This window comes from Geospiza fortis, unplaced genomic scaffold, assembly GCF_000277835.1.
Source record: "Geospiza fortis unplaced genomic scaffold, GeoFor_1.0 scaffold1283, whole genome shotgun sequence".
In the NCBI taxonomy this organism is placed as follows: Eukaryota; Metazoa; Chordata; class Aves; order Passeriformes; family Thraupidae; genus Geospiza; species Geospiza fortis.
In genome coordinates this window covers 2,701-18,897 of record NW_005054754.1, presented here as the reverse complement: position 1 = coordinate 18,897, position 16,197 = coordinate 2,701, and the positions used below count along the sequence as shown (strand labels likewise).

Here is a 16,197-nt window from a genome sequence, read left to right as displayed (position 1 = left end):
AATTTTTCCTGCTGAAGCTGAGAAGTTCAGCAACCAGACATAAACAATAGGTTATCTGCTGCTGTGGAATGTAACAGGTCTGCCTGGATTGGCCCAGTTTGGATGTTTGGGGTTGGTGACCAATCCAGAACTGAGATCTCTCGGACACAGTCTGGGAGAGCTGGTTTGTTATTCATTCTTTACTTTCTATTGTTAGGTAGCTAGCAGCTTCTGGAAACTTTCCCTTTCTTTTTCTTTTTAGTATAGTTAAAATAGATGTTTATATCATAACTTAATAAATCAAGCCTTCTGATCATGGAGCCCATCTCGTCTCTTCCTTCACCCCAAAACCCTTGTGACAACCATCAACAGAAACTATGGGAAAAACTAAAACTCTCCCACATTTTTAGTGTTAGAGTATCAAGGCATTAATTTATTCTGGCCAGGATGTGCAACAGAAATAATTTAATCCACGCATTGCCTGGGTGTGCAGAGAAAATCATTCAATGACACATGACTCTTTACTAGATTTTTCACGTACTTATACAGTCAAAACCCAGAGAAATTAATTGGTTCAATGTTCATTGGTCCCAGGTCTCACAGTTCTTAGTATTTGGTTTCTTATCAGTTATGGATTTCTTCACCTCTGATGCTAATTTAGTCCTCATTCCTTGGTTCTCTTATCAGTCTTTTATGGACCAGGTGTCTCTGACCATGCCAGGGGTGATGTTTGGAGTTTATGGTCGTTAATGGTTATAATGGTCGTTAATGGTTGTTATCTTTTGTGTATCTTCTATGCTACTCCCAGTCTCTTGGGATGTTAAGCTAATCACACCTTGAGTGATGAAACAGTCCTTTGAAAAGAAACTTCAATTATCTTCCCCCAGGGCAAAGGCAAACAAGACTGACTAAAGTTACAAAAAAATTTGAAACTTTGTATCATTTCCAACATTAGGACAGTTGTACATAGTAGACAGTTTTTGTAGAACATCTCAAATCAAAGTGGACATAAAAAATTAATTTAAATTCATCTGTATAAAGTGATTTATTAACACATGGTTTGTTTTCTCCAGATTGCTACAATTTCTCCAGGGATAGCATCATGCGAAAACACACTAAATACATTGAGATATGCAAATAGGTATGGAAAATGTTATTGCTTTATTGGCTGTTGGTCGCTGATATTTGGAATATTCTTGTTCCATAATGTATAATTATTTTAACTACTTTAATAATTTTAGTGTACTTGCATTTCTTAATAAGATTCAACCCAAAATACTGATTACTGATTCAGGCTCACATTTAATTAAATTTGTAACTTTTTGCAACCATTGCAAGAGAATCAATAGAAACCGCATTTAAGCCATTATTCAGAAATTGATATAGTGGGGATTGCAAGGAATCTGGGAGATGCCTGTTTTAGTTTTGTCCCTGCTCTGGATGTATCACCTCTTGCATTAGGGGTAGGCAGTTTTCATGATGATTCCCTGGGGTGTTAGCTGAAATACCTTTCTGCAATGTGATTTTTCATCCCCTTGGTGGAATTGCATTCAGTTGCCAGCATGTTTCTTTTCTATATATATCACATCATATATAGATCTATATAAACTAGCTTATTCTTATGAAAATTTGGCAGTTGCTGTGGCCTAAATTTTATATTTCCCAACTTCAGGCAAATATCTGAGACCCCTAAATACAGTCAGCTAATCCAACAGTGACATAATCAGTGGAGAAGAAGTTAGTGCCTCCAGAGCCTGATGCATCATCTCTGAGACCTGTACTGCTCTCTGAAAGTGTTTGTCTCTTCAGTCAGTGTGAAAGGAGCCTTCCACAGCTGCAGTTCTATGATTAATGTTTGGGGAGATTGGGTCCTGCATATGCCTTCAATCAGACCTTGCACCCCAGAGACCCACCCACCACTTTGCTGCAAAGAACAAAGGAGGCAAACAAGTTTCTGGGCCATCAGAAAGCTTGGTTTTGCCAGAAGAAGCTACCACCTAGTGGTCTGCTTGCCCCAGTGAAAGATAGGGCAGAACTACATCTTCTGTTTTGCTTCCCCTGCCCCCTCCCTGCAGCCAGTCATTAATCAGGCACAAAGGGCTGCTAGGGTAACTTATCATCCGTTCTTCTTGGTATCCAAATGTCTTTCTGTTTAGATCAAGGTAGTAGCAAATCCACCTGGCTTGAACCAGTCTATGTGATTCCCTTCCTGGTGAGAAGAGGGCATCTAGTCCCCTGCTTACAGTAACATAATGAAGGATGTGTCACATTAATCAAAACTAGTTGTATCTTTCTATCCCTTATAGAATATGTATTGCTGAAGTGACTTCAGAAATGGACACTGAAAAACAAATACCTATTCCTAGTATGCTAAATTGGTGTGCAGAAACTGTTTCTTCCCCTTGCTGTTAAATGCATATGTTGTTAGGGGGTTGTGCTGGTTTTGGCTGGGGTAGAGTTAATTTTTTATGCCTATCACTGTAAAGTTGCTTCAAATGTTTTGTGTAGTATTTTAATTTTTTCTACCAATATATAGTTTTCATAGGACAAGTAAGTAGTTTTCAAGTGCTGAACATCAGTGTTTGTGCAGTGTCAGATGGTGCAGTATAGAATTTAAGGCACTGTAATGGTTTGATATGTTAAAAGGATCAGTTTAATGAAATACTGAATGTAGAGCAAATTTTATTAACTGCAAAAACTGAAATCTGGAGTTACACTTCTGAAAACACTGCTATTATACTCTCCTGCATATTTCCAGCACTGATATTGTTCAATTTTGTTAGTGATATGTAACCATTTGCAGAAGATTTAAATATGTCAACAGTCTTCTTTTTTAATGTAAAAATAATTTTATTGTTAAACTATTAAAGAATGCAAAACAGTTATTTTAACTGTGTTTGAGATAATTTTCTTTTAATTTGCTGCTGTATTTTGCTGCTGCAGAGTAAAGGAATTTGGAATTAGTCCTTCAGACATTCCCTTCTCACAGGGTAGTGGCAGTCGCTCTGATCTCTCTCCTTCCTATGAGTATGATGACTTTTCTCCTTCAATCACCAGGTCTACTTCATTCTATATACAGAATGTTTATTTTATAATTTTCTTTTTGGCAATGCAATTTTACAGACAAACCTTTCATTAGTCCCCTTGCCTTGAGTCACACATACTTTGTTTTTATTTTGTTTGTCAGGTGATGGTTCTGCATGATCTGCAATCATCTTTCCATTATTTTGTTCACAAGACCACATTCTGTATCCAGGCTTGCTAGTTTCCTTCATACATTAAAAAAAAAAAAAAAAGAAATTATGTCTCCTTCATACATTTAGTGGACCAAATCTGATCAGTCTGTGTTTAGGGTAATTTGAATATAAATAATTTAAAAAGAAAATCATTTTAATACATATATATTTTAAAAACTTTTAATCATTCAAAAGATGAATGAAATATAGTTTCCATTGTACTAAATATGTGCTACTTCAAAAAGAAATTCCCCTTAAAAATTAAGAATTTGTTCTAAACTTGTTATACTTGCAGAATTTGATGTCTGTTTCATAAACGTTCTTTTAAATGGGCCTTTTTTTGATAGAATCATTATCATCTTTAAAATATTTTCATGCTGCAAGAACCTTACATTTTAATAATATATTTTCACCTTTTAAATTATTTTCATAAAAGGATCTATTCATTCTCTGAGATAGTTGGCTGCAAGTTATTATATTCTTCAAAATTCTTGGTGGATTTGCTTATAACATCTAGTAGGGTACTGATTGACTAATATTTTTAAAGCACAATTGTGTGCACAGATAAAAAACAATGGTCAAGTTTAAGATGCTGAATGAACTTTTCTTTCAAATATTATTCCTTATTGAGGAGTTAATATTGAGGGTCTGGACATTTTTGCCCTCTTAACAGTTAATAAGTACTAAGATTTCAATCAAAAAATGCCTCTTGTGAGAAGATGGACTGCAATCCACCTGCAAATAGTTGAAAGTCTGTGATTTTTAGGAGTTGAACTAACATCTTTTTGTCACTGAAAGTACATTAAATTTGTGAAGCTAAAATCAGCATCCTTATTAAATGAAATAAATTGTGCATAAATGAGCTTTATTTTTGGTTGTGACTCTTTTGAACAGGAAGTTACTAATTTACAATTTAAATATTTTCTGAATGTAGGGTGAAGGAGTTGATGGTTGATCCTAGTGTTGCAGGAGATATCTCACCTATTATACACCATGCTCCCAATCAGATTGATGACTTAGAGACACAGTGGAGTGTGGGGAGTTCTCCTCAGAGAGATGATCTCAAACTGCTTTGCGAACAAAATGTGAGTGGTTTACAGCATTGCACAGAAAGCAGTGATAAATACAACGGCAAAACAAATCCAGAGTAATGTGCATTTATAGTCTGTCAGCAATATCATTTAGTAGATACAGCATGCCTTTTCACCTTTTCACTTTATGCTATTATGTTCATTCCCATACATACAAAAGAAAAAAAGGTTCCTGAATGGTGAGAGGAGAATGTTTTATTTTTCCTTATCTTCCTTGCTGATTATGGCTTGTAATATCTAGGCAGGGTCTGTTCTAGGCTCTCACATTTTTAGTGTGCATTTTTCCAGTATAGTTTTATCTCGTATTAGATAGTTAGAAGTAGCCTGGGAAATGCATTCATTTTATTTAACACTCCTGTGGTTTGACCATTATTTTTCCTGCATAGAACCCTGTTTCGAGCGAGTTTGTCTTTCTCTGTGTTTAGAAATCTGGCTACCCACCATTCCTCTTCCCAACATCCTGATTTTCATGGAGTGAAGCCCCAGAGCAATGTTTGAGAGAAAACCACATCATGTTCCCAGGATGTCTCCTTGGGCTGCATGAATGGAGAGCTGGGATTGAGAGGCACCTTATAAAGGGCATTTTTTTTCCCTCACTACTGATTATCAGCTCTAGTCCTGGTTCCTTAAATGTTCAAGTTGGTTTGTGAAAATGCAGATGAAAGGTACAAAAGAAAAATCTTTACTACCCTAAATTATTTTTGTCCAGACTCTCTGCCTTTTCAAACACCTCTATATGGTGTTTGCTGTATATCTCATTTTAATAGCTGTCTCTACTTCCTGGACTTTATTTTATAAGAACATGCTAGTGATTCCTAGAGCTTCCCTCCGGACAGTCCATACAGCCAGATATCCTTTCATATAATACTTTTTCCTTGTTCATGTGGAATTCAATTATGCTTTTCAATGTGTTTTTTAAAAGATTTTAAAAGCATGGTAGAAGAGACCATACTGTTTTGCTAAAATATTAATTGCAGCCTACCGAGTGCTTTCCCCTTTTATTGTGATTAACTATTTATGTTTAAAGAACTCTTGTTTGTCCCAGTTTGTAAATCCAAGTTGTGCATTTTTCTAATGTATTCATCACAACATAATTTTTTGATTTTTTTACTTTACGTTTATTACACTTTTTTTCCAAAGGGTTAATTTAATTTTGTTTTCTTGAAATGCATTGAATGTAATTGCTGTTCTCTTTTTTGAAAATTGGCACAACAAAAAGTCCTGACAGAAAGTAAGTTTTCTTATTAAAACCTACTAGAAATTAACATTCTTCCCTTATTAATTCCTCCTCCCACTATTTTAACTTGGGTTTTTTTTTCATGGGGAATATTCTGTTTTCCAGTGTCCATTAGGATTAGTGGCTTGAAATTTTTTATGAATATTAATTAAATTTAACTCTTTGAACAGTTTAAATGTATTGCTCTGTCCACTCATTTCTGGACATTTTCTTGTTAGAAAGTATTAAGTTTTATTTTTGACAGGTTCTGCTTTCTGCATATTTCTTTTCATGATCTGTGATTATATTAAATATATTTTGTGTAGCCACAGTTCTTTTGAGTCTAACAGGCCTAACTATTGTTTTTAGGAAGAGGAAGTTTCTCCACAGTTGTTTACTTTCCATGAAGCTGTGTCACAAATGGTGGAAATGGAAGAGCAAGTAGTAGAAGACCACAGGGCTGTCTTCCAGGTAAAAGATGGACCCTACCTTGTTTTATCCTAATACTAGAATTCAGGTTTTGCCAATAAAAGTGCATACTCTTGAAGATGTAGGATATCATCTGGTCATTCTGCTGCTTTCAGAGATTTCCTAAACAGACTGTCTTTATTGTAAGAAAAGTTGCTATTTTCTTTTTTACTATTTCAACTATTTACTATATTTTTTGTGTTAGTCCTTTTCCAGCATTAGTAACTGTTTCTTTCTAGTTGTAGGGTGCTTACTCAGATTGGTCTCAAAATTTTCAATTTCACTGTCTAGTCTATTCCAGTATTCCAATGCCAAAGCTGGCAATTAATACTAATGTGTCTATATAGTAATGTCCCTATCAGCACCATTTCTGTGTGGTCATCTCCCTCTAAAATACAGCAATACTCCCTCGTAGTATTTTCTTTAAATATCCTTCTGTGACATGTTTCTCTGAGATACTGAGATCCAGAAGAAACAAATATATTTCTAAGTGCCTGTTTTCTTCCTTTTTACAGATACATAAAGTTTTCATTTGCTACTAGTCAGGGTCATTGAAAGGACTACTGACCACATAGTGTAATGCTGATCAGCACCACAGAGCCTTTTATAGTTGCAAAATAAATTCTAATATGTATGAGTTACTAGTTTTCAGAAGGAAATGTGAATTGTTTTGGTTCATAACCTTAGAATCTTTAGTCAGGCTGTCCATTTGGAGCATCTGCTACAAGAAAATAGCAAAACATTAAACCTGGAGGGAATACACACATGTCATGATTTGAGACTGGCCCAATGCCAGGCACCCACAAGAGTCGCTTGCTCACCCTCCCCTGCCACAGCTGGGCAGAGGAGGGGAAAAAAATTAACAAACAGTTAATGAGTGAGATAAGGACTGGGAGAAATATTTCAAGGGCAAACCAGGCTCAACTTAAGTTGCAAAGTGAATTTTATTACTAACAGAATCAGAGGAGGAATATGAGAAGTAGAATTAGCCCTTAAAACGCCGTTTTTCCCCCATCCCCTCCTTCCTTCCCACCAACAACGCAGGGAGACAGGGCATTGGGGTTTTGGTCAGTTCATCACCAAGATTTTCTTCCACTGCTCTGGGAGAGGAGTCCTTCTCCTGTGAGACTGTGGGGTCCCTCCCACAGGCAAGGACAGGCTGCTCCAGACTGGAAGCAGGGGCCCTCTCTCTCCACCGGGTTTTCCACTGGATCACAGCCTTCTCCAGGCATCCACCCTCTCTGATATGGGCACCTCCCGCCCAGGGCTGTGAGTGGATCTCTGCATGCCGCGTGGATCCCCATGGGCTGCAGGGGCACAACCTGCTTCACCATGGTCTTCACCATGGCCTGCAGAGGAATCTCGACTCTGGCGCCTGGAGCGTCTCCTCCCCCTCCTTCTCCACTGACCTTGGTGTCACCATTTTGTTTTCCTTCATATATTCTCACCTCCTCCTCTTCTCTGACTAGAAGCAAAACCCCGTGACTTTGTTTTGATTTTCTTCTTAAATATGTCATCACAGAGGCATTAACAAGCCCTCTCGTTGGCCCAGTTTTGGCCAGCAGCATGTCCATCTTCAGAGCCATCAGACATTGGCTCTGCTGGACATGGCAGAAGCTTCCAGCAGCTCCTCACAGGAGACATCTTTGTGGCCCCCCTGCTACCAAAAACCAGGCCGTGCCAAACCAATACAACACATCTCAATTTAGGTATGTAACTCAGTGGAATATTGATATGTGTTCATGTAATACAGTAATGATGCTAAATAACACATTTTACAACAGATGTAGATATTTAGTTATTTTGAAACATTAGCCCTGAAGTAAAGCATGCAGAAGTATGAAAGTCATGCCATATGCCATAGCTGTGTCCTAATACTTGCAACTTCTGGAGAGACAAACTGCATTAGGTTAAGATGTTACTGCCTCTGTGTGTCCATCTGGCCTTATGCTGGAGATTACTGCTCCTCACAGCAGTCATTAGAAGGAAATGTGTCTGAGTCTCAGTGACTTTCATTTGCAGCATTACTTGTTAGTTTATGCCATGGGTGAAGATGGGTTGCACGAATATAAAATATACAAGCTGTAACATGCAGAAGTTGTCTTCTGTCAGCTTTTACCTGGAAGCTGTTGATTTTGGGGCACAAAACATCCCATCCTAACAAAAAAATCTCTAAAGTAGATTAACTGAATTAACTGTACTCTGGACGTCTTGATCTTCCTTTGTTTCTTGGATATCTAAGTTAACGTTAGATGGCATAAATCCTATCCCAGTGTGAGAGCTCCATCTGTCCTGAAAGCCAACAAATCATATATGGGCTTTGGACTATGCTTTCAATATTAATTGAACTACTGAGCACAGAGGGAGACTTAATTTCAGTATTTCAGGCTCAGCATGCATAGAACTGTCACCTACTTACTTTAATCAAAGCATTTCCAAGGACACCAGTTCGTCTAATCACAGCTTTGCATAGATCTGCTTTAACCATCTTTTACAGTACTCTTATCTGTCCGGAGAGTTAGCTCTTCTTTTATACAGTTTCTGGCAAAATTGGTTTTGAGTATGGACAGAATTTTTTTGGCTCCTTGACTGCAATGACACAACAATGATTATGATTATTGTCAGTGGCAACCAGCCCATACTTAAAAATGAAATCTGGCTTCAAAGTTTGATACCTACCTAAGGGCACATATCCATGAAATAAAGTTCTTAATTTCTTAGTTTTACAACCACCTAATTTTCTGAATTTGAAGAGAACTGGGGTAGCTGGGATTTGTCTGTTGCTGTTATGACCACTGGAGTTAAGAAACTATGTAGAAAACATACAATTTTGCTAAATTAGGAATAAGGATTCATTTTAGGATAGAAACATTATAGTGAGGTGACTAGACAGTAAAAGTGTGATCATCTTGAGAAAAGGAATAATTCAGCTCATGAATTGTCTTGAAACTTGCATTGAAACTTTGTTAATGTAATTAGTTGAGGTTTTTTTAACCTTTACCTAGGAATCTATTAGATGGCGGGAACATGAAAAAGCTCTTCTTGAGATGACAGAAGAAGCAGACTATGATGTGGATTCTTATGCGACCCAACTTGAAGCAATTCTAGAGCAAAAAATTGATATTCTGACCGAACTTAGAGGTAGATTGCTTTTAATCAATTTTGTGTGCATTTTCATATGCCATGGACACTTGCAGTAATAATAAGGGGATAAAAAGAGTGTGGTTATGTTTTGGGGTCTTTTTTCACCTCATGCTGTCCTGTAATGTTCTGAGAAAGGAATATTTATTGAAGAACAAGTTCACATCTGTATTCAATCCATCCTAGTTTAATGGAAGAGTCTGCTTTACCTCCAGGAAGTATAAACTTGATCCTGCAACTTTGAGTTGTTTTTTTTCTTTTCCTTTGTTCCAAAAGAATAAAGGGAAAAAAAAAAAAAAAAAGAAAGCCTGCTGATTTTCAGTCTGTGCTTAAGAGTAATGTTGAGTTCTGAGTAGCATGGTTTTTAGCCTACTTTTTTCCTTAGCAGCCTTTCTGTCCAAATTTCGTCAGCCTCTCTCTGTTGAAAAACCAACTGCAGATAATGTTTAGTTACCAAAATTGACTCTTTGATTTGTCTTTTAATTTAGCATGTCAGCTTGGTACCTCATGGAGATTAATTTTTCATTTTAGTTTCTCTATGTATCTGCATTCCAGCAGACATGCTATACTGGTTTCGTTTGGATTTTTTAAATCTATGTTAAAAAACTCTTTATAAGATAAAATCTTACATTTTACTCAGTCTGAGTATCTGGTGTAAGTTAGAATACATCAAGCAAATCAGATGTGGCCTGCTTTCTTTTATGCATGTATTCGTACCAGTATACTTTAGCAAAGAATTTGATGTACATTCCTTTGTTTCTTATGGATGATGGCTTCCTCTTCAGGGAAAGACAATTGGAGACAACAGCAGTAAAAAAACAGTTTAGGTCACTCCCTGTTCTTCCATAACTTATTAGATACTGCTTTTGAAACAAGATACTGGAGATAAAGGATATCTAAAAGATCCTTGCATCTTTACAAATAGCATGATATAACATATATAGCTTTACAGGAGGGAAGATCTGTTAAAGCTTCTTTCTCCCAGTAACTTTTCTGTTATGCTCATGAAACATAATGGTCACTGAATATTTCAGCTTTTAGTCCTGTCACTTTGGGACTGACTTTTTATGCTGTCAGTTTTGTTTCCTTCTTCCCATTCTTGGGCATATTACTGTGGAACAGGAGTGGAGGAGGAATATAAATAGGAAAGGATGACATACTTATTTTCTAGGGTTTCTCCTATTCTCGTGCTAGCTATGATGAAAAGATGCATTTCTATTTACTTCCAAAATTTAATCACAAATGCTTTTCACATTCATAGAAAAGTTGTTATCATAGAATCACAGAATGGTTTAGGTTGGAAGGGACCTTAAAGATCTTCTCATTCCCCTCCCTGCCATGGGCAGGGACATCTTCCACTAGACCAGGTTGCTCCAAGCCCTGTCCACCCTGGCCTTGAACCCTTTCAGGGATGGAGCAGCCACAGGTTCTCTGGTCAACCTGTGCCTGGGCCTCACCACCCTCACAGGGAAGAATTTCTTCCTAAGAAGAGACAGGGTGTCCTGGGGTGACTTTATGATGCTCATCTCCCCATGTCTGTTTAGCCCAGAAATAAGTTTTGCACCTTTAAGATTGGTTTTGAGAGTGAAGGGGGGAGAAGAAGAAAAACTGCACTCACTCCTCCACGTTCCCGCTCCTGTGTTGTCTGTGGACGAACAGACGGCGGGACAGAGCTCTCTTTTGCTTTTAGTTAGTTTTTAGCTAGCTGAGGCAAAGAAGTTCCCTGGACTGGGGTTTTTATTTTTCTTTGGACCTGTTTAAACCTGCTCTGGACTGAACATCCAGAACAGCACTGGCAGCTCACACCTGTGGCCCACCAGGGCCTGGCCTGGCCTGTGACATTTCCAGTGCCAGAGGGACTGATAAAGAGACTGAGTGAGCCAAGCTACAGCCCATGAAGGAGACTTTCTGAGTTTGTCATCTCTTTCAGAGCGGCAAGAGGTTTTATTGTTTAATATTGTTCAGGGGTTTTTTTGTGCTGGTGAATGCTTTGCCTGTTAAATAAACAGTTTTTTCCACTTTTCTCCAAGGAAATCTTTTTCCCAAACCAGTTGGGAGAGGGGCCGCTTGAATTTGCTTTTCTAGAGGAAACCCCTTTAGAGGTTTTTTCTCCCAAAATTGCCCTAAACCAGGACACAGGGGTAGCATCTAAGAAGGGGCTAAGTTGTTAAGCAATTTGTTTGTATGGTAAGTATTAAATTTAAGCTTATCTCAATCCTCTTGTAGTTTGTATCTTCAGCTATTTTTGTAGAGGAGTGTTCTTTGTTTTGCATTAGGGCCAGTATGTGGGGCATCAGGCCTTAGTTTCAGGATCTGTGTTGAGCACAGGCATATTAGTACTCATTCTCTCTTTTTCATTAAAGATAAAGTGAAATCTTTCCGGGCAGCTCTGCAAGAGGAGGAACAGGCCAGTAAACAGATCAACCCCAAAAGACCACGTGCCCTTTGAAAGGAGGCCTCTGCTGCTAAAGGAATCTATGAACCTGTACTGCTCTAAGACACATTTGTTACAAACCCCAGTGGTTGGAAGAACTCAACTACTTGAAAGTGTAAAAATATTAGAAATGCCCTGTTTATTACTCATCTGAATTATATTTTCAGTTTTATGTGAAATGTTCCTATGATGTCTACAAAATGCTTCTAGACCAAACAGTACAACCATGCAGGGTTCAGATCTGTGAAGCAATTTGTTTAAAGTATTTCATTTATTCAAATTGTAAATTTTATGTTTGGAAATATTTGCCATGTTTTTAGTAGTGAAGTAGAACTGTGACAATTGAAAAGTCACAGTATTTCCATTTAACTATGTTCAGTTTTGTTATAATGACCAGTTTTGCAGTTTGAAATTGTCTTTGCTCCATGTGTACCTCACTAGTGGTTTTACATATCTTCTACAGACAGCTGTGCTTACTTCTTCCCATTCTGTGCCTTGATGAAGGCTACTTAACCCTGAATAGCCTCTTTCTGAAGCACAGCCTTAATAAACAACATTCATATTTGTCAATATAAATTGCTTTTAGTGCGTATATATTTTTAATGTGTTTTGAGACTTTTTTTGGTGGCTAGTGCATTTCACAGCATGTGCCATATCCTTCAAACAGGAACTGCAAGAGCTGTTAGAGTGAACATACAGCTGGACATTCCATCCTGCTTGTAAAAAATCTGAAATTTAGGTTTATTTGAATACCATAAAGAATAGTTGTATAATTATAACATGTAATTAAAAAAGAAAACACAAAAAAAAAGGCAAAATCAAACAAAAAATACACTGGTTGATGTATAACAAAGGGTAATGTTTAACTACTGAGGAGAGTTGGATCTTAGATTAATACAAATAGATATACAGTGTGTGGTATGGTGTGATAATGCTGTCAGAATAAAGGTACCATCTGACCTCTGCATATGGATAAGCTAAATGTCAAAATTCAGAGATCCAGTTAAAGAAATACATATTGACCTTTCACATATTGCTAAAATTTGTCTTTTGATGCATGACGAGCTTACATGTACATTAACTGTAGTTCGCAAATAGTTTAAGTAGCTCTGATTCTTTAAAAAAAAGTAGTTAATGCCTATTTTTCCCTTTGTACATTGCCAGCAGCTGAAAAGTGAGGTGAAATTTCATCATTTGAGTATTTTCACATTACCTCTACCTAGTACTAATAGAAATCCAATAAGTACCTGAATTCTCACAAATGGCACCATAGGTATCAGCACTATTTAGGTGGTGGCACTCAAATTATTTTTGCAAGTCAGTATCCAAAAAATAAGAACCTTTTGTGTAAGAACTTCTTTCCAAATGAAGAATTGTAGACCTCTCTAGGAGTTTTCCCCATTTCCAGGAGTTCATATCAACAGACTTTCCCTTGGAACTGTTTAAAAATTACTTTTGTAATTCAAGCCTGTTAGTTTGTGCCAGGCTTGGAGGGAAATAAAGGGAAGGCAATGAAAAGAGAGTTTAATGAGCCAGGAATTCTTGTAGCATTTAATATTTGTGCGTCCCATAGAAAGGCAGGGTATGGGAAGCTCCTGTTGCTTTGTGGTTAAAAATACTCCTGTGTGTAAACATTTAAAGTGAAACAACAATGTAGATTTTACATACTGTGTTTAATAAATTAAGCTGTTAAATGAACTACAAATGAGAATTTACTTCTATGAAAGTTCTTTTACACTTTGGAAAGGGTTTGATTTTGTAAACACATCTGAGTTACACTTTTCAAAAAGCCTCTGATTTCAGAAATGAATATTTACTTCTAGAACTATTCTGTACAAATTTGTTGTATAGGACCAAGCTCCCCAGAGGACTATCCTGACAAGTTTTACAACAGACCTTAAAAGAAACACCACACATCTTTCTGAACATTTAAGAATGTCTTCCATCACAACTAAAAGAAAAAAACCCAATGAAATAGAAGGCAGCAGCTTTCTAGAGAAATCTTACTTTCTAAAAAGCCTCTGAAGACTGAGACATCCTACATGAGAAACAGTTGTTTCCCTACTATTCATCCATGCAAGCCCAGAGCCACATGCAGAATGTGATTCTTAGGGGTATCAAAGAGGACAGGAAGGACAGAGGCAGATTTCGGCAACTTTTTACTAAGTCTTGTAAATGACATTTCCTGTCAGGTAGCACATGTGAGCTAAAATTGCATCAACTGGGCGGGTTGGGGGGGGGGGATCTTAAGAGACAGGCTTTGCAAAAAAACCTGTTTTAAAGATCATATCTACACTGTTACTGAATCAGCGAGAATGGAGATTTAAAAAACTAATACAGCACTTGAATTCTTCTAGCCCATTTCTTTGATGGGTTGGAATTACTTGAATAGGACTCAGACAAGCTTATCTTGATTTCTGTCCTCTAAAACAAAAACATTTCAGATACATGACACAGATCTCTAACACTTGTTCCTTTTTTATTGGTCTGTGCATATTGCTGTGACTACTTATATTCACTCATAAATTGGTTCTATATGAAGTGAAGCAGCATTAGAATAATTAAAATATAAAATAAATGAGCAATTCAGTTTTCCAAGACAATCTCTCAGCATGCCTGCAAATTCAAGTGCATTTCTCTACATGTTTTTTTCCAATGACTTTTAAAGTATTGACATTGGACATGGATAAAATGAAATTATATCTTAGAGGAGTTTTTGCTAATTTGCCTCTTCTCCATTTACTGTGGTCTGATAGAAAGAAATATACTACACAATAAAAAATTACTTATGGTAGTGAATACATAGAATGGGGCCTTCATCCCTGCGTGATGCTACAGAGTTAACAGTTACTGTTTTCCTGAATCATAAGACAGACCAAAGGGGATTTTTCTTTTGACAGCTGCTATGCAGAGCTAATGCAAACTTGGGGAAAAACACTGTCTTGTCCTTAATAACAAATATATATAATTCAAACTATATTAAGACTTCAGTAAGTCTTTTTGTCAGGACACAGGCATGCATTGCTCTAAGACTCACTGAAAGCTTTGATCTATGCTAAAACGCCTTGTTGCCTTGAAGGGTGAAGTAGTTTTCAGCTGCCTGAATTTACAGTTGACAAAAACCAACCCCTCCCCCCCCAAAAAAAAACCCCAACAAACTATTTAAATATACTTAAAAACAATAAAAAAATCCCAAACAAATGGAATTACTACAAATCTATTTTTGTTGCCCAGACCACACTTATGGGTTGCACTGTAGAGTATTGCACAGGAATATCCTGAGATTAAGTCCATAATCAGAGAACACAGATTTCAACTATAGCAACATCAATCCTGTCTCAGTTTAGAGACAAGTTTAGCATAAAATGCTCTGGAATTAGTGTTTCCTCTAAAAAAAAGGGGTTTATGCCTATATAACTTAGGTCAAAGTTACAAAGTGCTTATATAGGTTGAGTTATAAAATATCAATATAGCTTAATATATCTATATAACCTGATTTCAATATAACCCAAATTATAGCTTTTTATACCTATATAACCTGAATCATAACTTTTTTATACCTATATAACCTGATATAAATAACTTTTTATACAATGTAATGGCTAGTATATGGTTAACTAGTTGCTTAATGCTGAATAGATAGAAAAAAGAAAAAAAACTCACCAGGTGGATAATTTCAGAGGTAGATAAGTACAGTACTAATGAGAAATTGGCAAATGTAAAGCCAATTTGATGCCTGGAGAGGCTGACCTAGAAAAGAGACTAGAATGAGCTAAAGAATAAAATAGGTATTTATTAAAAGGCCTTAAAATGATACGCCTTGGGCAGTACAACAGCCTGGCCAGGGCTACACCCAAAATGGACCCAAGATGGTCACAAGATGGATGACCGATCGCAAGGTTTCACACTTTTATAAGTTTTGGTCCATTTGCATACTGGGGTTAATTGTCCAATTACAGCTTCAGATTATGAAGTCCCATCCTCCTTGTTTGCTCTCTTCAGTTCACCATTTTATATGCTTTTTAGACCTGAAGCTTGTAATGGTTGTCCTTTCTCGGGTAGCTGTTAATAATTGCTGCCCCGAGATGCGTAGGATGCCTCTGCTTTGGCCTGCGCAACTGAAGAACAAGTCTGGGCTCTTCACTTTTCAGTCTTGAGGTTGTTTATTAATTCTTATCTATAAAATTTTCTTTCTGCCCAGCGGAGGTCCGCTCTGCAGGGCAGCCACAGGCACTCTGACTGCCCCCGAGGCGGTGTTGTCCTTTTATACTACAAACTACATATAACATATTTACACTTAATTTCCAATACCTATCACATATGTTAGACAGTGCACTTCTACTCTAAACCAATCCCAAAGTGCCAACATCACTGCAGAAAATGGAGAACAAGAAGGAGAAAGGCTAGACATGCCCAGATTCCTCCATCTTGTCCCCATAACCCCCATACCAAAAATCCTAAAATCTACATTTTCACCCTGTGATCATTTTGTTATTATACTATTCAAACCTGTGTGACTTTCATGTCCTCATACAAAGTTGGCAACTTGCTCCAAGGGTCAATATCAAATCCCCAGGTGTTCTGGGCAGCATGCCAAGGTCTCCGAGACCCCCAGCGGGGTCCTCGGCAACT

The 16,197-nt window shown here is 37.2% G+C and overlaps 1 long non-coding RNA gene across 1 annotated transcript; it reads left to right on the top strand.

The window, feature by feature from the left end:
- The first annotated feature begins 7,445 nt into the window (after positions 1 to 7,445).
- LOC115949086 lies at positions 7,446 to 11,586 on the top strand. Its single transcript, XR_004082736.1, has 3 exons — positions 7,446 to 7,699; positions 8,996 to 9,131; positions 11,495 to 11,586. It is a non-coding gene; the product is annotated as an uncharacterized LOC115949086 (long non-coding RNA).
- The last annotated feature ends 4,611 nt before the right edge of the window (positions 11,587 to 16,197 follow it).